The 22,401-nt window shown below is 43.5% G+C and overlaps 1 non-coding gene across 1 annotated transcript; it reads left to right on the forward strand.

The window, feature by feature from the left end:
• Nucleotides 1–21,681: 21,681 nt before the first annotated feature.
• LOC122054504 lies at nucleotides 21,682–21,787 on the forward strand. The gene has a single exon (XR_006132803.1). It is a non-coding gene; the product is annotated as a small nucleolar RNA R71 (small nucleolar RNA).
• Nucleotides 21,788–22,401: the final 614 nt, after the last annotated feature.

The following is a 22,401-nucleotide window of genomic DNA, read 5'->3' on the forward strand; positions in this document are numbered from 1 at the left end:
ATGTACAAGAATATGATACAAAGAGTCCAAAAAGTAACCATCACATGATTGGCTCTAGGGCTCTCACTAACAATCTCCACTAAAGTGAGTCTTGGTATCTAATACCCAGATGACCTAGTGTGACCATCATGCTTAGTCGTGCCAAAGCCTTGGTCAAGGGATCTGCGACGTTAGCCTCTGTGGGTATCTGCAAATCTTCACATCTCCTCGATCGATGATCTCTCGAATGAGATGGGCCGTAGTATATGCTTTGTCCGCTGGTGTGAGCGAGGTTCCTTAGCCTGTGCAATAGCTCCATTGTTGTCGCGATGAGCTCTACGGGATCGGATATGCTAGGAACCACCCCAAGCTCGAAATGAACTTGCGGATCAAGCGCCTCCTTTGCCTCGATGCGACAATATACTCGACCTCGTTGTAGAATGCTGCGTGTCACCTTGAACTCTTCCGACTCACTGCACCATTCAGCGAACACGAACCACATGCGATCGTAATCATCACAGTGGGTTTGGAAGCTAGCATCGGTGTAACCCTTTACAACTAGATGCTCATCACCTCAAATATCAAGAAATAATCCTTAGTCCTTCTCAAGTACTTAAGGATATTCTTGACCGCAATCGATGATGCTCACCGGATCTGACTGGTATCTGCTCGTCATGCTCAAAGCATACGAGACATGAGTACATAACATGGCGTACATGATAGATCCTATGGCCGAGGCATAGGGGATCTTATCCATGCGGTCCCTCTCCTCTCTAGAAGAGGGACTTTGAGTCTTCGAAGACTCACACCATGTGACATCGTCAGATTTCCCTTCTTGCATGGCAAACCGAAGTAATACCGTGTCAATGTATGTATTCGACTTAGGCCAAGCAATCTCTTAGATCTATCTCTATAGATCTTAATGCCTAGAATGCAGTGCTTCACCTAAGTCCTTCATTGAGAAACAATTCCCTAGCCAAGTCTTCACATGGCGAGGAAATGTCGTTCCCAATGAGAAGTATGTCATCCACATACAATCTGAGGAAGACAACTGTGCTCCCACTAACCCTCTTGTAGACACAGAGGTTCATCTTCGTTCTTGATGAAACCAAACTGTTTGATTGCATCATGAATCGAAGATTCCGACTCGAAAGGCTTGCTTGGACCATAAATGGCCCTATGCGACTTGCATACTACGCTAGTATCTTGTGGATCTACAAAACCCTCGGTGTGTCATGTACACATCCTCGAGGAGGTTTCCATTCAGAAACCTGTCTTGACATCCATCCGCGGATCTCATAATCATGGTAGGTGCAATAGCAAGCATAATCCGAATGGACTTAAACATCGCTCTTGGAGAGAAGGTTTCATCATAGTCAATACCATGAATCGCTTGAAACCTTTAGCTACCGATCTACCTTTATAGGTATGAGTAAGTCCGTCCATGTTAGTCTTTCTCTTAAAGACCCACTTACACCCAATAGGTTTGACCCCTTGGTGGATCAACCAAGGTCCAAACTTGGTTGGTGTACATGGAATCCATTCGGATCTCATGGCTTCTAGCCATGACTCGAAATCTGGGCTCATCACGGCTCAGATGGGTGGTAGGCTCATTCTCAATGAGCATAACGTCATCTGGTCGAGCAAGAGAAATGAGTATCTCTCGGGTGACGACCCTATCGGACTGCGAAGAGGTAGGTCTACATGAACAGGTTGTTGTTCCACAACTTCTTGTGCAACAATCTCATCATCCACAACTCTTTGTGGTTCCTGTTCAGTATCCATCAATGGCTCAGTGTTTTGGTCGTTGTCTTGAACTTCTTCAAGATCAAACGAACTTCCACTAGCCTTTCTAGAAACAAAGTCCCTTTCTAGAAAGACCCCAGTCTTAGCAACAAACACTTTGTGCTGACTAGGAATGTAGAAGTAATATCCCTTAGTTTCCTTGGGATATCCTATAAAATAACACTTATCAGATTTGGGTCCCAGTTTGTCTGAGACTTGACGTCTAACGTAAGCCTCACAACCCCAAACCCTCATGAAAGACATCTTGGGACTCCTCCCAGTCCATATCGTATATGGTGTCTTCATGACCGCCTTTGATGGAACACGGTTAAGTGTGAACGCTGCGTGTCCAGAGCATATCCCCAAAAGGATATAGGAAGATCTGCGTGACTCATCATAGATCGTACCATATCTAATAAGGTACGATTCCTCCTTTCGGATACACCATTCCAGTGGTGTTCCGGGAGGAGTGAGTTGGGATAGAATCCCACACTCGCTAGATAGTCACTAAACTCATGGCTTAAGTATTCTCCACCTCGATCTGATCGAAGTATCTTAATACTTTGCCGAGTTGGTTTTGTACTTCATTTCTGAATTCCTTGAACTTTTCAAAGGAACTTATATGTCATCAAGTACACATAACCATATCTATTGAAGTCATCGATAAATGTGATAAAGTACCTATAACCACCCCAGCGGCGATATTGAAAGGGCCACATACATCACTATGTATGAGTCCTAGCAAGTCAATCGCTCTCTCGCTATGTCCACTAAAGGAGTCTTAGTCATCTTGCCTAGAAGGCATGACTCACATGTCTCATATGATTCAAAATCAAATGAGTCCAACAAACCATCCTTATGGAGGGACAAGCGACTCTCGTTTATGTGGCCTAGGCGGCAATGCCAGAGATAGGTTGGGTTCAACTCATTTGATCTCAACCTCTTGGTACTCACGTTATAGATAGGGCTCTCTAAATCTAGAATATAGAGGCCATTCATCAGATGTGCACTACAATAGAACATATCTTTCAAATAAACAGAACAACATTTGTCCTTTATTATGAATGAAAAACCTTTATTATCTAAACAGGAAACTGAAATAATATTCTTTGTTAGTGCAGGGACATAACAACAATTATCTAGTTCCAATACAAGCCCAGCGGGCAGAGATAGAAAATATGTTCCTACAGCAACAGCAGCAACCCTTGCTCCATTGCCTACTCGTAGGTCCACCTCGCCCTTTGCCAATGCCCTGCTATTTCTCAGCGCCTGCACATTAGTACAAATGTGAGATGCACATCCAGTATCTAATACCCATGATGTAGAAATAGAAAGGTTGACTTCTATAACATTTATACCTGAAGTAGAAGCCTCGCTTCTTTTCTTCTTAAGATCCTCCAGGTAGATCTTGCAGTTCCTCTTCCAGTGCCCTGTCTGACCACAGTGGAAGCAGGTAGCATCCTTTTGCACCCCGCCCTTGGGTTTGAGTGCTGAAGAGCTGGCTTTGCCCTTGGTCTGGGTCTTACCCTTACCCTTGGGCTTCCACTTGCCCTTACCCTTGCCCTTTTGTACCATCAGGATGGTACTGGTCTTGGTAGTGGTGAGATTGGGCTCAGCAGTTCTCAACATGTTGAGCATCTCGGGCAGTGGTTTGTCTAATTCGTTCATGTTATAGTTCATGACGAATTGACGGTAACTTGCCGGCAACGATTGCAGGATCAAGTCAGTGGCCAGCTCTTGGCCCAATGGGAACCCCAACCTCTCTAGGTTCTCGACGTACCCAATCATCTTGAGTACGTGAGTTCCTACAGGGGTTCCCTCTTTCATCTTACATGAAAAGAGGGCCTGAGTCACTTCAAACCTCTCATGCCTGGCTTGCCCTTGATATAATTGCTTAAGATGGCCAATCATATCAAAGGCATTCATGTTCTCGTGTTGCTTCTGAAGCTCAGAGGACATGCAGCATAACATTAGGCACGACACGTCTAACGCATCGTCTTGATGCTTCTGATGAGCATCCTTAATGCTACGGGCGGCAGAGGCTGGTGGTGCTTCAGGAACTGCTTGCTCCAGAACGTACAGCTTACGTTCCTGCATGAGGACTATCCTCAGGTTCCTGTACCAGTCCAGGAAGTTAGCTCCTGTGAGCTTGTCCTTCTCAAGGACAGATCGTAGGGAGAGAGTGTTCGCGTTTGGTGACATGGCAATCTACAACATATTAAACATGCAGAGAATCAATATCATATTCTATCATCTAATTAGGCCTTTAATTAAATGATGCTCCCACTGAATTTTGTGGGACAAGATCCACATCATACTACATCTTGAGTCAGCTTTGGCTGAATCGCCCAAGACCTAGTATGATCGGTAGGTAGCTAATTACCAATTACATCTCCATGCAACTCTTGTTTATAGGATCAAGATTTAACTTTTACAAATAATCTTGAGTTAGCTTTGGCTAAATCGCCCAAGATTATTTATAAACGTGATCTTGTCCTACCTTTCCAACTATTGGAATACGCCTATAGCTTCACTCGATCCAATTGAGCTTTGCTAGCTACTCAATCTAATTGAGCTCAATCTAACCCGAGCGTGATAGGCGGGACCAAGGTTGTCCCTCCGCATCCTACCAAGATTAAATGCGTTGCTCTGCTTTGGCAGATACGACAATCGCATATGATCGAGGTAGTGATGGGTATCATGGCCCGGTAGGCGTTTACGAGTTGATTTCGATTTAGATCTAATCTAATCGACGATGTGCATCATATTTAGGCGTAAATTAAATCTAATTTAAATCCTAAATGTGTATTGTGCACATCAAGATGTGGTTCCCACATCACATGTGCATCACATACACTCATGCATATTCTATTCTACACAAACATGCATCACATACACATAAGCAAAAATAAAATATATACATTTAAATTATGTGATTGGTCATGGCCCTACTAGGATCCTCTCTAGCCAAAGAGAAGATCCAATGGTCATCCTAGGGTCTAGGTGGCAGCTTCTCCAAGCTCCTCCTTCCGATCCCCATGTGTTGCCGGCATGCTCCCGCGAGTCCGTCTTCTCCGGAATTTCGTCATCTTCAAATTTTGTACATTACAAAATTTATACTCGAGTTACATTCGAGTCTTAAAACTAATTTTTACAGAAATAAAATAATGGAAAAAGGCAACACGCAGGTCGCATCCACAATACAGCACACACAACACATGACGGCACGCAGGCCGTATTATGAATTACACGCATAATTTTTCATAAAAATTCTGGGACTTGGGCCATGACCAACACATACTGTACATAATTCAGAATTGTGTATTTTTTTTTTATTTAAAATTTTTCTACTGATTTTTCTGAATTTTTGAGTCCCTTCTCCACGGCGGTCCCGCTAAGCGGGTTTCGGGCGTAATCGCGGGACAAGGCCCCTTGCGGGGTTAGGGGAAGCGCCCCTATTCGCGAAATAACCTTCGCGAGTGTCCTCTTGCGATTATACAGCGCCCTTACCCGCTGTCCCAAAATCTATTTGGGTGAAACTTGCCGTTTCGGAGAAATTTTTCTCGGTGACAAAAGTGTACAAGTGCTTCGCACTCGTTCTTTCGCCTCTACGAGAAAAATACCCAAAAATTCCTAAAATTTAGAAAAATCACAGAAACTTAAAAGCATCTAAATTTTGTATCTAATACAAAAATAAATAAATACGTGCTTCGCACGATGGCTCTGATACCACTGTTAGAATTTTTCGGGCCACGAAAACCGCTTTTCGCGTCGCGGAAACCCCGAAACACCCTAGCCAAGGATCTCGTGCAAAGAAAAATCCGATTCGAAAAATTCCACGTATTTATATCATGCTTAATACCCGAATATGTTAGATCTACTCCTAGATCTATAGTTTAAAGAAAAACTACCTTTGATGCGTGCCCTTCGCTTATCCCGCTCGACTAAGGTTGAAGTTGGATCTAGAGGGCACAAAGTAGAGCCCCTCTATATGTGTCCACACAAGCAATTAGGTGGAGAAGATGACCGAAACAAGGTGTGCTAGCACCTATGTGGTTTTCGGCCAAGAAGAGGAGGAAGAGAGGGAGAAGTTGCCGAGAGCACCAAGGAAGAAGAAGAATAAAAAAAAATTGAATTAAAAAATTCAATCAATCCACCATATCATGTGGCCGGCCACATAAATGTCATTAAGTGGGCAATTAATGCTCTTAATTGCCCCCTTAATGTGGCCGGCCACTCATGGGTAACCTCCCATGAGGTGGCAAGCATGAGGTGGCATGGTGATGTGTAGCATCCCCATTGGTTCTCCCATGCCACCTCATCAAATGTGGTGGCATTCAAGTCAAGTCAATATTGACTTTCAACCTTCCTAATTTGGCCAAAGTCAAACATGACCAAATTAACTCCCTTAATTGATTTATCCAACATTTGGATCATACTTGAGTCTAACTCATAGTCAAGTCAAACTTGTGGATTTAGGTCAAGTCAAACTTGCCTTTTATAGACTTTCCATATTTAGCCAAGTCAAACTTGACTTCATCTTTCCTCTTGGTTCATCATATGAACTAGTCTCCATCTATTGCTCTATGTGTGTGACCCTATAGGTTCTTGTCAACGTTGGCAATGTCCCTAAATCCAATTAGGGACATAAGCAATGAGAGGTATCTAGCAACACATTATTGCTACCCAAGTTACAAGAATGTTGAGATCCAACATCACCAATATGACTAATAATTGTGACTCTCACAATATGTGACATTGTCCTTCTATCCTTGATATCTAGATTGATCTTATATGAGGCATAGACCGTGTCATCCTCCAATCAATCTAAGTGTCTTGAACTCCAAGTAGACTCACTATAATCAAATAAGCGCAATATCACATATTGCCTTATTTGGGCATGGCCATGCACTTAGTGATCTCACTCTATCAAGACTATGATATCACTCCTGTAATATAGGAGGGATAGATCCCATCTACATCACTCACATCCCTCCGCATAATTTGTTACATACCCAGTAATCGCCTTTATAGTCCACCCAGTTACGGGTGACGTTTGACGAAACCAAGTACATAACTCCTTATGTAGGGAACCATGGTGACTTCAGGTCTAAGGACTAAAGTCATACTAATAGTCACTTGAGAAAGTATATGACACTCATATAACGATCCATGATACTTTCTCATGGCGGGTCATTCAGTATACATTCTCCAATGTATACCCATGTGTCAACTTGATATCTCATATCCATGACTTGTGAGATCAAGTCATCATGTTGACCTACATGCTAGTCTCAATGCATTAACATTGTCCTTCTATGTTAATACTTGACTAGGAATAATTAAGTGTAGTGTTCTCTATATCATCTCACTATCGATTTAACTAATCGATTGATATAGATATGAACCTACTACCCTAGGACATTATTATACTTATTTATATAGCACAAATACACACAAGTATAATAATCACAATGCCTTTATTTATATATCAGAAATATATGTACAAGAATATGATACAAAGAGTCCAAAAAGTAACCATCACATGATTGGCTCTAGGGCTCTCACTAACACGTCTCGTCTCGAATCAAAGTCCTGTATCAATCAATGTGTATATTTTATTTAGCTAAATTCAAATAAGTAGCTAAATAAAATCCCTAACACTGAATTAAGGCAAAAACCCTAGTCAACACATAAATATAAACCTAATTCACACTCGACAACTAATTACAACTTCTAATTCAAACCTACACATAATCATGTAATTAGATCATACCTAAATCAATCCATTATCCACTACAACATGTAGCCAAATTCCTACAACATACCTCAAACTCACAGCCATAAACAAGGTGGGCCGTTGGAAATCCACCTCACTGCCCTAAAGCTTCTATCGACAACCACCTAAGGAACAACAAAACATCCATTCCTCTTAGAATCAGTCCAAACAACTGAATTACAACAAGAAAACTTCTGATATCTGAATCTTACCTCAATTCACAGCCGCTGTGGCTACTGAAATAAAGTGAGCTGCTAGATGAAGGTTGTTTGCTGCTGGAAAAATGTGACCGAAGCAAACCAGTGTGGTTGTTGATCCCTAAAGCAAATCCAGCACTCGATAATTCATAGCAAACAAAGATTCATTGTTGAAATCGATAATCAGGGTTGGATGAAACTACTAACCTCCAACTCAAATTCCCTTAGGTGTCGAGGAATCCACGATTCTGTCAGGGTGGATTGTGGCATTCTGTGGCAAGAAAAAGGGAGGAAGGAACGACGACTAACCAAGGCTAGTGCATGAATCCTTCCTCTTGGCCGAAGTCCAGCCCATACCGAGGCTACACTCTAATAGGGAAGAAGGGGCGACGATGAATCAAGCTAGGCTCGGGTGGCGGTTGTGCTGCCAAGTCGCAGCAAAGGGGCAGCCATCTGCCGGCGCTAGGGCAGAGAAGAGATTCTGGCCGAAACAAAGGAGATAAATCCAAGAGAAAAGAGTAAAGCTCCGGTGTCCAGTGGATGATGATCGGGGGCCGGCTGGCTGGCGACTAGGGCACAAGTGAGGGGGTCGGCGTCGGTAAAGAAGGGAATCGACTGGGCCGATTAGGGCATATCTTGCGGTCCGCGAGGAAAACACAAGGAAGAGAATCGACGGCTTGCGGCAGTGAGTGAAAGAAGAGAAATCAAAGGAGAGGAGGAGAAGAACCGGCGTTGAGGAAATGGAAACCGTCGGTGTTGGGGAGAAGAAAAGGATCGGGCACGCGGGGAGTCGACAAAGAAAAAAAAGTAAAGAAAATAAAAGAAAAAGGAAAAATAAATAAATATTTCCTCGCTAAAACGGGGTAGCCTAAACAGGCTTTTCCGGACCCCGTTTTAATCTCCGTTAACTCGTCCGTACGAGCTCCGAAAAATTCCCAAAAAAATTTCCAAAAATTCCAGAAAATTTCCTTATCAATATTTGCCTATTTTTGGTATTTTACAGATGAAGAACCCATCCCTTAGGAGGAAGTTCAGCTCTATCCAGAGCGGTCGGAGAGCGTCACCTGCATGTTAGGTGATCTGCTGATCGAGATCAAAACAAATATGGTCAAATGCTTGACACGCAATAGGGACGTCTTCACCTGGTCCCCCGAGGAGCTACCAGGAGTCAAGCCCGAGGTAGCTGAGCACAAGCGACACCTCCTGCCTGATTCTCGGCCAGTCAAGCAGAAGAAGTAGTGCTTCTCGGCTGAACAAAATAAAATTATCCGAGATGAAATTGACTAACTCTTGAAAGCAGGACACGTTAGAGAGGTCTAATTTCCACCTTGGCTCTCTAACGTAGTCCTAGTGTCCAAACATAACAATAAGTGGAGGGTCTGCATCAATTTCTGAGACCTTAACTGAGCCAACCCTAAGGACTGCTACCCGCTACCAAGAATTGACCAGATGGTGGACTCTACTTCGGGTCGTGAGAGGATCTGCATGCTTGATGTCTATCAAGGATACCACCAGATCCCTCTCGCCTAGGAAGATCAGGAGAAGGTTATATTCGTCACAGCTGATGGCACTTTCTATTATACCGTTGTGCCGTTCGATCTACGCAACGTAAGAGCTACTTATCAGCAGATGATGGACAAGATCTTCCGGAAATAGATCGGGCGAAACGTGAAAGTTTATGTAGATGACATCCTCATCGAGTCCACCACAACAACAAGCCTTATAGCCGATGTGGAGGAAACTTGTAGTACCTGCGGCAGTATGGCTTAAAGTTAAACCCACTAAAGTGCTTGTTCAAAGCCCGAGGGGGGAAATTCATGAGGTATCTCGTTACTAAGCGCGGAATCGAAGCCAACCCAGAGAAAGTTCAGGCCCTTTGAGACATGCTAGCGCCCAGGAATATGAAGGAAGCGTAGAAGCTAGTGGCCAGGTTTACGATGCTCTCTCGGTTCATATCCCGATCTGCAGATAGGATGCTCCCTTTTTTCATGGTGCTCAAAAGGGCTGCTAAGTTTCAGTAGGATGAAAAGTGCAACAAAGATTTTGAGGAACTGAAGCAACATCTGGAGACCTTGCCTTCGCTGTTTAAGCCTATTGCTGGAGAACCACTCTGGGTATGTCTGTCAACTACGCCTGAGGCTATGGGGGCAGTGTTGGTAAAAGAAAAGGATGATGTATAGTGCCCAGTGTACTTCTTCAACTACTTATTGAAAGGGGTTGAGTCCCGATACATGACCCTGGAGAAGTTAGTTTATGGATGGGTCCTCATGACTCACCATTTAAAACCTTATTTCTTGGCACGCCCAATTACTGTCCTAACCAATAGCACCATGGGAATGGCTCACACTAACATGGAGATAGCCGATTGTCTCATCAAATGGGCGACTGAGCTGGGGGAATATAATATATAATATCAGTCCCAAACAGCGATTAAAGCATAAGCCCAAGCAGATTTTCTGACGGAGGTCCATCAGCCTGACTCTGAGGAAATATGGAAAATATATGTGGATGGGTCGTCCACTCAGCAAGGGAGCGGAGTAGGGATACTTCTGATATACCCTCAGGAAGACATCATGCAACTAGCCGTTAGGCTAAATTTCAGAGCTACCAACAACGAGGCGGAGTATGAGGTATTACTGGCAGAGTTGCAAGCAGCTCGGCATGTCGGGGCAACCTGGGTCGTCATTTATTTAGATTCTCAACTGGTAGCTCAGCAAGTGGCTGCAAACTTTGAAGTCAACAATGAGAAGTTGTAGTTATATAGAGAAGCATATGAGAAAATGAAGGAAGGATTCAAGGAAGTCATAGTGACCAAGATTCCCCAAGTAGACAATCAAAGAGCAGATGAATTAGCTAAAATTGCTAGCTCTCTAACCACTTGGGTTATGGACAAGTCAATAACCCAGAGCTTCCTGATAGCTCAGATTGACATACAGAATAATTTAGAAGAGCCAATCAATTGGAGAGCTCTAATAATCATCTATCTTTAACAATGCGTCTTACCTGCCGAGGTGGAAGAAGCCAGATCGATCAGAAAAAGAGCTCATGCGTATATATTGATCGGGGACCAATTGTACAAGAGGGCATTCTCTTGACCACTGCTTAAATGCTTAGGCTTAGACGAGACAGAATATGTCCTACAAGAATCTCATCAAGAATGTTGCGGTACCACGTAAGAGGAAGGGCATTGGCTCGTAAGGTACTCCTGACTAAGTATTTTTAGCCCACCCTACAAAGGGATGCTTAGCAGTTAGTAACCACCTGCCTCTCTTGCCAAAAGCATTATAACCTGACCCATCTGCCGACTGAGACTTTGAGAACCTCAATAGTCTCTTGCCCCTTCGACCAATGAGGTATGGACATTGTGGGACCTTTCTCTATGACTCCTAGGCAGAAGCACTTTCTACTTGCGGCGGTGGATTACTTCTTCAAGTGGGTGGAGGAAAAAGACCTGGCTAGGATAATGGAAGGAGCTGTCATCCAGTTCCTATGGAAGAACATCTCATGTCAATTCAAAATCCCTCACAAGTTGATCTCAAACAATGATCGACAGTTCCAAGGACGCAAGATTCAAGAATGGTGCTGAGGATTTAGCATCACTCAGGCTTTTACTTACGTGGCCTATCTGCAAAGCAATGGATAGATGGAGGCCACTAACAGGGAGATAGTTCGTTGGCTGAAGGACAAACTGGACCATATGGGAGGTGATTGGGTCGAAGAGCTCCTCAGTATTCTTTGGGCATATAACATGACTCCATGAGAGAGTACGGGACTCACTCCCTTCCATCTTGTCTATGGCAATAAAGTAGTCGTGTCGGTCGAGGTTGGAGTTCCGTCTGACCAGCGGTTACTCTATGACCCTGAGAATGCTGAGCGACGACTTCTAAAGCTAGATCTAATCGCATACCGGTAAAGGGTGTGGTAGACCTATGACAAGAAGGTGATCCCCGGCTTCTTCGGAAAAGGGGATTTAGTATGAAAAAGGATCAGACCGATCGGGGAGGTAACTAAGTTAGCACCTTAGTGGAACGACCCTTATAAGGTCATTAAGAAACTAGCATCTGGAGCCTACTATCTACAGAACACTCAAGGTAGAAGTTTGGATCACTCCTGGTACCTCCAGCCTTATCGTGTCTGAGGGTGTTATTCTTTGTAACAGTGGTTGTTTGAGAGAAAGATCTAAGGCCCGGAGATGAGCGCTACAGGCATATGAGCCAAAAACCCAATTGGGTAAACCTGACCTGGATTAAGCTTTCAACGAGTCACTTTGGAAGACCTCAAGTCACACACGTAGGACTTAGTTAAGTTCTACTACACTCCTTTTACAAGCCTTAAGCAAAGCTCTTCAACCCTGGCTGGCTGTCTCAGCCAGGACGAGCAAAGATTCAAAAAGATTTCTCACATAAAGTTCTTTTGGCTTGTGGCCTAACGAGCTATACCTCACTTACATGCACAAATCTAGCCCAAGAAAAGTAGGAAAACCACTATGGAGAGCGAGTACTAATGGGCCATAAAACAAGCTTTTATAAATAGGAAACGAGACAATATATGTGCCACACAAGGAGTCATTTGAATTCAGAAAAAATATCATCGGGTATTTCTCTAATGATCCGATGATGGTCCAGGAAATCCTCGGGAGGATCGGATGACAGGTATCCTCCCTCTTGAAGTTGTTGGACTACTCTTATTGCTCCATAGGCCAGTGATCGGATGAAGCGATCTCCTACTTAGGAGCCAAACTCCGGAGAGCGTAGGTACTCTTCCCGATCGGTCAAACGACGCTCATTCTCCCCCGCCTTATAAGTCTCTAAGGTCTCAGCTGAGTGAGATAAGGCAGATCGGGCTTGAGACAGGTTCGCCTGTAAGGAGCTTAGCTCTGCAGCTTGAGATTCCAGATCCCTTCTATGGTCTCTGAGGAGCACGTCCTTATAGTTAAATTCCTTGGTCGGACGGTCCATCTCTTGCTTGTGCATGAGCCTGAAGTCCTTTAAGGTTGTGGTTTGTTGAGCCAGCTCTGACTGTGCCTTCTCCTTAAGGGTTAGCTCCTCTTGGTACTTAGCCTTAGATGACTGGTGGAGAACTTCCAGTCTCTTCTAGTCATCCCGTAACCGGTTAGCCTCCAGTAGGGCTTTGCCCATGTTTTGTTAATAGGATGCATTACCTTTCTCAAGGTCTCCACTTTTACCTTTAGTTGGGACACGATCGAAGAGGGGTCAGAAAGTTAAGACTCCAGGTCGGCAGCATGATCCTTTAAGAGCTTATTTAGTCGATGTATATATGAGAAAGTCTGACTCAATCGCATCGACTTGACAAAAATCTATTCATATAAATAAGAAGTCAGGATAAGAAGAAAGGAGCAATAAGAGAAAGTGGAGGCTTACCATGGTGGCACCTTCAGAGAACCGGTCCACCTGAGCCGGCAGCGGGAGGATATCCATTCACTGCATAGTCTCCTTCCAATGAGTCGCTAGTTGTCCCGGTAGTAGGATATAGCTAGCCTGGGCAGCGGGGTTGCGACGCAATCCCCACTCTGAGGGCTTAGTAGCATGGAAACGGGAATGCCGGGACCGAGATGATCTAGGAGTGGTCCCGCTGGGGCTAGGTTGAGTAGAAGTAGATGGTCGAGGGGAAGAAGGCCCGACCGGGGTGATTGGTGAGGAGTGCCACTCTGGATCAATCTCTTCTTTAACGACCGGGGTCTTTCCTCGATCGACTCCTGGTCGGGGTTCTGAAGGAATAATAGGGTTACCTGGGTGTTGTGGATTAGGGATAGAAGGTGGCGTTGTCCGGGGCAGTGGGGTCGTAGCATGTGCCTCGGCTACCGGACGAGATCCAACAGGTCTGCGCCTTGGTTGATGTGAGAGTGGCTGCTCGTCTGGGTCGGACCCCTCTTCTGGAGTCTGGGGGTGACAAGCGGAAGGAGTAGGATGAGTCCGCCTCGCAAGCTCTAGAATAGAGTGTGTAGGAGGTATTGCCTGAGAGGTAGCAGGACGAGAGACAGTAATGGCAGCCACCCCAGAAGCAACTGAAGTGGAATATGGAAGGCCCCACATACCCAAGATTATATATGCACCCTTGGCGATTTATTTCCAAAGCACTTAGGAGAAGGGTATGGTCAAAGACGATCGGGCGAGAGCGTCGACTGTAGCAAAATGAGGGTTAGCACGAAAGGCAAAAGAAAGTTAAGGTAAAGATAATGCTTACCAAGGGAGTGTGGTAACTTTGAAGGAATGAGACTCAGCCTAAATAATTACAGCACATCCTCCGTTAACAAGACGCTCAGATCGAAGCATGAGCCCTCTAGTTGCGACGATGCCTCCACAAAAATAGGGTATGAGCGATAGTTTCCCAGAGGAGGCACCAAAAGGATAGAGAAGCGCCACTCAGTAGGCCACTTCACAACAGAGGAAAAGCGAAGGAAGAAATATTTATCTTTCCACTTTGTTCTCGAAGGAAGTAAGGGTGTAAAAAGGCTGATTTGGGTATGAGCTTGGAAGTGGAAAATACCCTCACTATGATGACGGGGAGTGAAGAAGTAGTGAAATAGGCGAGGAGTCCAATGAATATCGCACAAGTCACGGATGAGAACAAACCCGCACAAGATCCGAATGGAGTTGGGGATGAGTTGACAAAGTGAAATATGAAAGTAGTGACTCACATTGGAAAATAAGTGGTGAATAGGAAAATAAAGACCGACCATAACCTGTTCTTTGAAAAAAGTCACATAGCCCTAAGGTGGTCAGAAGAGTTGATGGACCTCGGAGGGTATGATAATGTGCATGACTGTGGATACTTCATACATGAAACGGAGATCGTCTAGATCTACACTGCTGAAGTTAGAGACTCTAGGAGCATACCTAGGTATGGGAGAATCCATGGGAAGGTCAAGGCTGCAAACAGAAGACCAGAAAAAGCACAGAAAGAGGAAGAGAAGGGAAAATGACTTCAGCTATTAGCGAGAAGTTTAAATGAAAGAAGCAGACTATTTATAGTGGTCAGGGGAGATGCTTGGAAGAATACCTCAACATCAACGCCAATCACATAATTCGTAAACGAGGTAGCTAGCGTCAACCATAGGCATGGAAGCAACGCTGATCGTTGGATCACCTTAGAAAATTGTGCAAAAAGGCCTTGTCAAAAAAAAAAACTAAGTCGAGGGGCACGTGGAAAAAAGGAGTGGGGAGCCTCTGTGGCATCGGAGATAGACGATGCTATAGTAATTCCCACTCGTACCAGTAAGGGGACCCTAGAGTTACTTTGGCTCTCAACCAATCGAATAGTTAGACCAGACCACGTAACCCATTCAGGGGGATGGAGCGGCCAATCAAGATTGACACCTGATCAAGTCAGATGACACTTGTTACGATTCCGTAAGTGCACGGATTCATCATCAGTAATAAAGATTATCGATCCCACAAGGATTGGTTATAAGCACTAGCAATGGTTCACTTAGAATTAAGTAAACTATCGATGGTTGTAAGTTAGAAAAGAGATTGGGAAGCAGAAATGAGAACTAGTAAAGAGAAAGTAATTAACTTATTTTATGAAGAGTTCTAGGAGTTCGGTTTCACTGTGGTGGTATTGATGTATTACATTATATCCTTTACTCATTGTCTATCAACATGCATTCGCTGGAAGCTAAAGCAACTATCCTTAAGCACTAAATAGAGAAGATCCCTGTGAAATCCTATTATGGTTAACCCTTGTCACTAGAGCGCCTTGGTAGATCGCAAGAACGCAACTCTAATTGGTGTCATTAAGGATAGAAATAAGGGCTTGGTTTGGTCTCTTACTTCCTTGTGGAGAAGTTGCCTCTCCTTTTGAGGAAATAACCAAGATGTCCATGAATGGATTACCCCTGCCACTAGGGCCCCTCGGGTATACGATCTAAGATACTCTCTCTACGAGGTTAGCAATCCCTACACAATCAATTAATATGATATGGAAATCTAGCAACAAGTCTCATGCATAGTAGTTGAAACAAAGCAAGCGAAATCATCCAATGAATAAAGGCATAAATATGAGTCTTACATCAAAACCAATCCATAACTACTCCCTAATCCTAGAACAAGGAATCTACTCCATAGACGCCGGAGAAAAACCCGAAGCCATAATGTAATTAAGCATATAATCCTCAAACAAGAAGAGAGAAAGAGAAAGGATGTTTATCCAATGACGACGAGTGATCTTCGGATCCAATCCTTTTTCTTCTAGAGTTGATGTGGTGATGAAGGATCGTTGGACGGAGGTCCTGGATGGCGTGGAATGGTACCAAGGCAATTCTCCCTTTAACGGCTCGCTCCCTTCACGAGGAGAAGGGTTAGAACCCTTTTTATAGGCTAGGGCATGGCGCCACGGCATGGTCGTGCAAATGTGGCATGGCTGTGCCTTCTTTTGCCTCTGGCTTCGCTGTATGACCGTGTCAATTGGCACGACCGTGTGGATCTAGGGCACTGCTCCTGGGACATGGCCGTGCAGGATTACACGACCGTGTGGATCTAGAGCACTGCTCCTAGGACACAGCCGTGCAGGATTGCACGACCGTGCATGGCTTGGCTGCTGGTCGTGGGGGGCACGACCGTGCAGATTTGCACGGTCGTGCACGGATCCATCTCTATTTGACCCCACGACCGTGCAAGAGTTGTATGGTTGTGCATTGTTCTTCCTCTGTTTGACCACATGGTCATGTGAGGTTGCATGGCTGTGTTCTCTGCCTCATTCCGGTGCGTCGACAATCACTGTTTTTGCTCTGAAAGTTGTCCCTGTCAACATAAAACTAAACAAAGAGCAGATCTCCAAACAAAAGAGTATTTATGATGAGTATATGGTAAGAGAGATGATCATGCAAAGAATATATACGCATAAAGTAAGTGAATGCGCGTTAAAACATGCATACACGATCATAATATTTATGCACATCACACCCCTAGACTTGAACCTTTGCTTGTCCTAAAGCAAAACGCTGCAAACTATGTTCATGAGTTTCTGCAGTGTTTTATAATCCCTAGTGCATTCGCCTAACTCTATCAACTAGTTTCATTGATAAGCACGATTGTGGAGTAACCTAAGTATGGCCTAAGCATAAGTTCTTTGTGCTCGGTGCAATAAGTAACTCAAACTCTGCAAGTTTCAATTCTCTGTCTTAGTTAAGTCGTCATACAATTGAGTTTCTAATGTTCACGGTGATAGGCACTTACCTGCCACACACTTGGTTCGTTTTCCTTAAATTACACAAGGTCTCGAAGGATACCACTCGGAATCAAGAGAAACATAACATTTATTTCCCCAGTAACCTAACTCGGTCTCAAAGGGATAAATTGTTAGTTTCCACTCACGACAACTATTTTTTATCCCTTATTCAACACTTTTTTTTAGTGTTATAGAGGTGTAGCACTAATCACAAATACGAGATGCATATGTCGGGATTTAGATTTTTCCAAATGAGCTTCTATGATCCGAGGTCATCCAGTAACCAAAATGTAAATAAGAAATCGCCATGGGAATAAAAGTACTAAATAATTTGGATGAATCATAACTATTTCAAAAAAATATTTCTACTATTCAAGCTTAAGTACTTAAGTGTAGTGAAAATAAGATCCTTAAAGTTAGACCAAGATTTATACCAAACTCCGTACAATACTTAGCTTATTTCATGCTACTAAAGATAGAGAAAGGAGATACACCAAACATACTAACACTATCTTGACAACACATGAACTAAGAAAATGCTAGTCATTTTGCTATTGGACAAGTTAGCAGAAAAAGTAGAAGGTTTAATGTTCTCAAATATGTCTCAAAACTATTTTTTTTAATATTTTTTTCAAAAAGAAACAAAAACGATGAAAAATTACAAGTAGGAAAGGAAAGTGCAAATGAGATACAAGTAGAAATATGAAACTAATAAAATGCGAGTAAACAAAGCAAACTAAATAAACAAAGCAGACTAATAAAATATGCAGAAAGAAAAGAAAAACTCGACTCAACTCAGGTTGTGCAGACACAACACTCCCCCATACTTAGACTTTTCATCGTCCCAATGAAATCAATACGGTGGCGGGGGTGGGGGATAAGGGGATCCCCGTTGTGTGCTGGAGGGAAATCTAGGCATACCAGGAAGATGGCCAATGTGTTGATGATATCGATAAAGGACATCTACTTGTTGTCTAATAATATCCATATCATCCATAAAATTCTTCATTCTTTCTTGGTCAACCTCATAGTCCTGAATGAATCCTGACACTTGTCTATGGAAATCCCTAGTAAACTGAAAATAATCTTGTACCTCCCTAAACTGGTCATCAGATAACTTGAAATGACCTTCCAAAAATTGTTGTTGGGTATTTTACTTCTCATGGAGGGAGGAAGTCAGAAAAATCAAATCTAGAAGGTCCCGTACCATAGGCAAAAGAGTGCCTAGGAGGTTCCGGATATCTGAAAGGTTGCGGGAATCCTAATGATGAGGGCTCTTGGTGGTACTCGGTATCTTCTATAAGGGAGGGAACAGTCTCAGGGTTTAAGTCAGTAATCACTCATTTCGTGGGGTTGCGAACTGAAGTACGCTCGGGGCAAGGAAGGGGTAATGGAAAATCATTGTTCCTAGGGAAGGCGAACTCATTCTCATCCCGACAAATCATCTTCATTGCAAGACAAGAATCGATGTTGATCTTGTCATTACCATGAATGACCTCTAACCCATCAAGCTCACAACCCAGATTGAATGCTATTTAGGTGATCAATCCACCAAACACTATCATCCCCGAAGATGCTTTAGCTGCCCTCAACAAATTTTGTAAGAAATGAAATCCGGAATCAAAATCCACTTTATTCAACATCGCCCAAAGAGAATAATGCTCTACCTTTCTAACCGCCCCATCACTCTCTCCTCGACCAAAAATCATTTTGCTCATCACTCGGTGAAGGTATCTAAAGGCCGAGTTTTGCATGCGGGATGCCTTAGCTCTAGAGGGTTCGTAAGGAACTAAGGATATCCTTCCAATCAAAGGAACTAATTATCCAATCTACATCATCCCTAATTCCTAGCATATCCAAAGTAGTGGGATCCATATATCTAGTGCATATAATTCTTCTAGCGACAAGGATATCATATCTAACTTTATGTTCATGATTTCTAAAAATAATATTAAACTCGTTTTTATTACCTTTATCGCGTGCTACCCTTTTTCCTTTGCCTTTTGAAGAAAAAGTCTTCCCCTTGCCTTTGTCGCCTCCAGGCGCATCTCCTTCGCCAGATCCACCGCTTCCTCGACGAAGTCTCTTCAAGATATGCGACATGATGTGCAAGGTGAACTTTGAGGAATTTCTTGTAGGTGGAGATGGATCTTGAGGATGGAAGAGGAGGAGAAGGAAGAAAAATAGGGGAGTTGCTTCTCTCTTTCCGGATTTATGGCCTAAAGAAGTGTTAGATCTAGATGTAGATCTAAGTAAAGATGAACTTTAGAGGTAGGGATTGGGGTTTGATAAGGTGTAGTGGGGAGGAGAAAACTTTTGGGAGAGAAGGAGATGGGAATTAGGACTTTTTTAGAGGGGTGGGTGGCACACAGGTAGGGGCACGACCGTGTCTTATAGACATGGCTGGGTAAGTAGGGTTTCTGCACGGTCGTGCCAATTGACACGACCCCATCTCTTCTCCCCTCAGCCAAAATCACATGGCCGTGCCGGTTGGCACGGCCCGTGCCGGTTGGCACGGCCCGTGCCGGTTGGCACGACCCGTGCCTTCTTCCTCTCTGCCTTGATTGCACGGTCGTGCCAATTGGCACGACCCGTGCCTCCTTCTTCACTGGTAGTCTTGCATGACTGTGCCAATTGGCATGACCTGTGCCCTTCTTTTCTCTACACAGGCCACACGGTCGTGCAAGGTTGCACGGCCAATGACCTTTGCCCCCCTGTTGGCTTCGCACTGTCATGTGGGGTCACATGGCTGACTCCCTTAAGCGCACGGTGACTCGCCTTTCGCCGTTTTGACTCCTCTAACGCCTCCATGCCCATGAAATGCTCACAACCAGCTCGTGGAGGCTATGCACATCCTGAAAGTGAATACCCAAAAATGAAGAAACAATAAAGTACTCGACTAAACTTACTAGAGAAATAAAATGATAAACGGAATAATGAACTATGAAAAACCCTTGGGTTGCCTCCCAAGAAGCGCTTGTTTTAAGTCTTTAGCTCGACCCCATTTCAATTAGTGTGGACTAAACTCATGGAAGCGCGGCTCTCCTCCTAGGGTTAATGCTCCAGTCTGCACCTTTAGTTTCACTCGCCGGGACAAATATACTTCTTATTGCTCGCTGGAGGAGACCTCTCTTGGAAATTGCTTTCCTCAGCTTTGTGTATGTTTATCTTGCTAGAATTTCCTTGAGAAGAGGGGACGCAGTTAGAATAATAAGATAAATCAAATTCTAACCTTTCTTTGCTGATCTCCAAGGATAACTTGTGACTTTTCACATCAATGAGGGCTCCAGCGATGGTAAGGAATGGTCTCCCAAGGATTATTGGTATCTTGGGATCCTCCTCCATATCCAGGATAATGAAATCTGTGGGAATGATGCATCCACCTACTTCTACTGGCACATCTTGCACTATTCCCATTGGGTATCTATATGAATGGTCAGCTAATTGCAACGTCATAGTAGTCAGTTTAATGTTCTGGAGTCCTAGCTTCTTACATAACGTGTACGGAAGTAGGCTAACGCTGGCTCCCAAGTCATAGAAAGCTTTCTGTATGAGTTCAGAACCAATTTACAAGGTATGGAAAAACTTCCTGAATCCTGAAATTTCGGTGGAATATTTACCATAAGTAGAGCGCTGTAATTTTTTGTTAATGCTATGGTCTCGAAGTCGCCCTTCTGCCTCCTGTTAGATAAAATACCCTTTAAAATTTTGCGAACTTCGGCATTTGGTGCAATGCATCTATCAGTGGTACTTCTACGCAAATTTCCTTAATCTTCTTCAGGAATCGGTTGAACTCTTCATCCTTTTGGGATGTTATCAGTTTCTGAGGGAAAGGAATTGTCTGACTTTATGGGGGGAATTTGAAGAGTTCCTTCAACTTTCTTGGTGATCTCCTCTCTATCCCTGTTCTGGATCTGATTGGGCATTAGGGGAGAGGGCTCTTCCTCTGAGTCAAGTCCTTTCTGAGTAGTGATTTAGAGGTCTCCCAAAGTTCGTCCACTCCTCAGCTCGATGCGGTGCAGTGTTCCACCGGATTTATATCGGGTTTTCCTGGAAATGTTCCCTGTGCTCTTGAAAAGGACTGGGCTATCTGGGCTATCTGACTGTCTTGCATCTTTTGATCTTTTTAGAAATTTTTCAGTCTTTGAGTCAATTGTTTGATCTGGAGGTTGTTGTTGTTGATAAGTTTGTTGTCCAGATGAGTAGCTCTGTTGCCCAGGTTGATATCTTTGTTTTGCTGGTCCTTGGTCCTGATTATTTCGATATAAAAAATTTGGGTGGTTCCTCCATCCAGGGTTGTATGTGTTGGAGTACAGATTGTTTTGCTTTTGGTTGTAACTAACTATCGCATCACATTGCTCAAGTTGGTTTATCTGTGCTTGTATTGGCCCTAGGGGGCAAGTATCTTGAGTGTGATCCATACTTCCGTAAGTTTTGCAAACACATACTATTGCATTAGCCATGTTGTTTCCCATGGCCTTAAGCTTCTTGGTCAGAGCATCCAGCTTTGCAGACATGAGTGTGACTGCATCTACGTCGAATTTTTCTGACGCCTTTATTGGATTCCCTGAGAAAGAACCACCAGATCTTTCGGTTGCCCACTGATGGTGGTGCTGTGTCACATTCTCTATGATCTCTTCAGCTTCATCAAGGCTCTTGCTCATTAATGCTCCTCCTGCTGCAGAATCGAGAGATACCTTCATGTGATAGTTGATTTCATTGTAGAATGTGTGTAGAATCAACCATTTCTCAAGGCCATGATGGGAGCACTGTCTCAGCATACTTTTGAATCTATCCCAGGCTTCAAATAATGATTCTGATTCTATCTGTTTGAAGCTTGCGATCAAATTCCTCATGTGGGAAGTTTTGCTTGGTTGGTAGAATTTGTCCAGAAATTTCTTCTCACACTACTCCCAAGACGTTATGTTGTTTGCTGGAAGAGAATTTAGCCACTCCTTGGCTTTATCTTTCAGGGAAAATCCAAAAGGAAGTAACCTTACTAATTCTGAACAAACCCCGTTCACTTTCATAGTACCGCAAATCTCGTAGAAAAGCTCTAAGTGATGGTTTGGATCATCGTGCATTCCTCCTCCAAATTGATTCTGCTGAACCATGTGGATTACGACAGGCTTGATTTTAAAATTGTTAGCTTCGATTGGCGGTCGAGTGATGCTAGACCGAACCCCTCGTGCATAAGGTGCTGCGTAATCTTTCAACAGTTATCAACCATTTCTGAAGATTCTTGTTCGGCTTGAAATGCTTTTTGTAAGTTTCTTTTTCTCAGGAAAGTCTTATCGACCTCTAGATCAAACGGTAGAAGTTGTCATGAAAGATTAGCTCTTCACATGCAAAAACAAGATATGGAATATTTCGAGTGTAAAATTAAGCAAAATAAAATAAAATGAAATGAAATAAAATAAAGCAAAGAGTTAAAATATTATTATTATTATATTATTATTATTTTTTAGCATT

This window comes from Zingiber officinale, chromosome 3A, assembly GCF_018446385.1.
Source record: "Zingiber officinale cultivar Zhangliang chromosome 3A, Zo_v1.1, whole genome shotgun sequence".
NCBI lineage: Eukaryota > Viridiplantae > Streptophyta > Magnoliopsida > Zingiberales > Zingiberaceae > Zingiber > Zingiber officinale.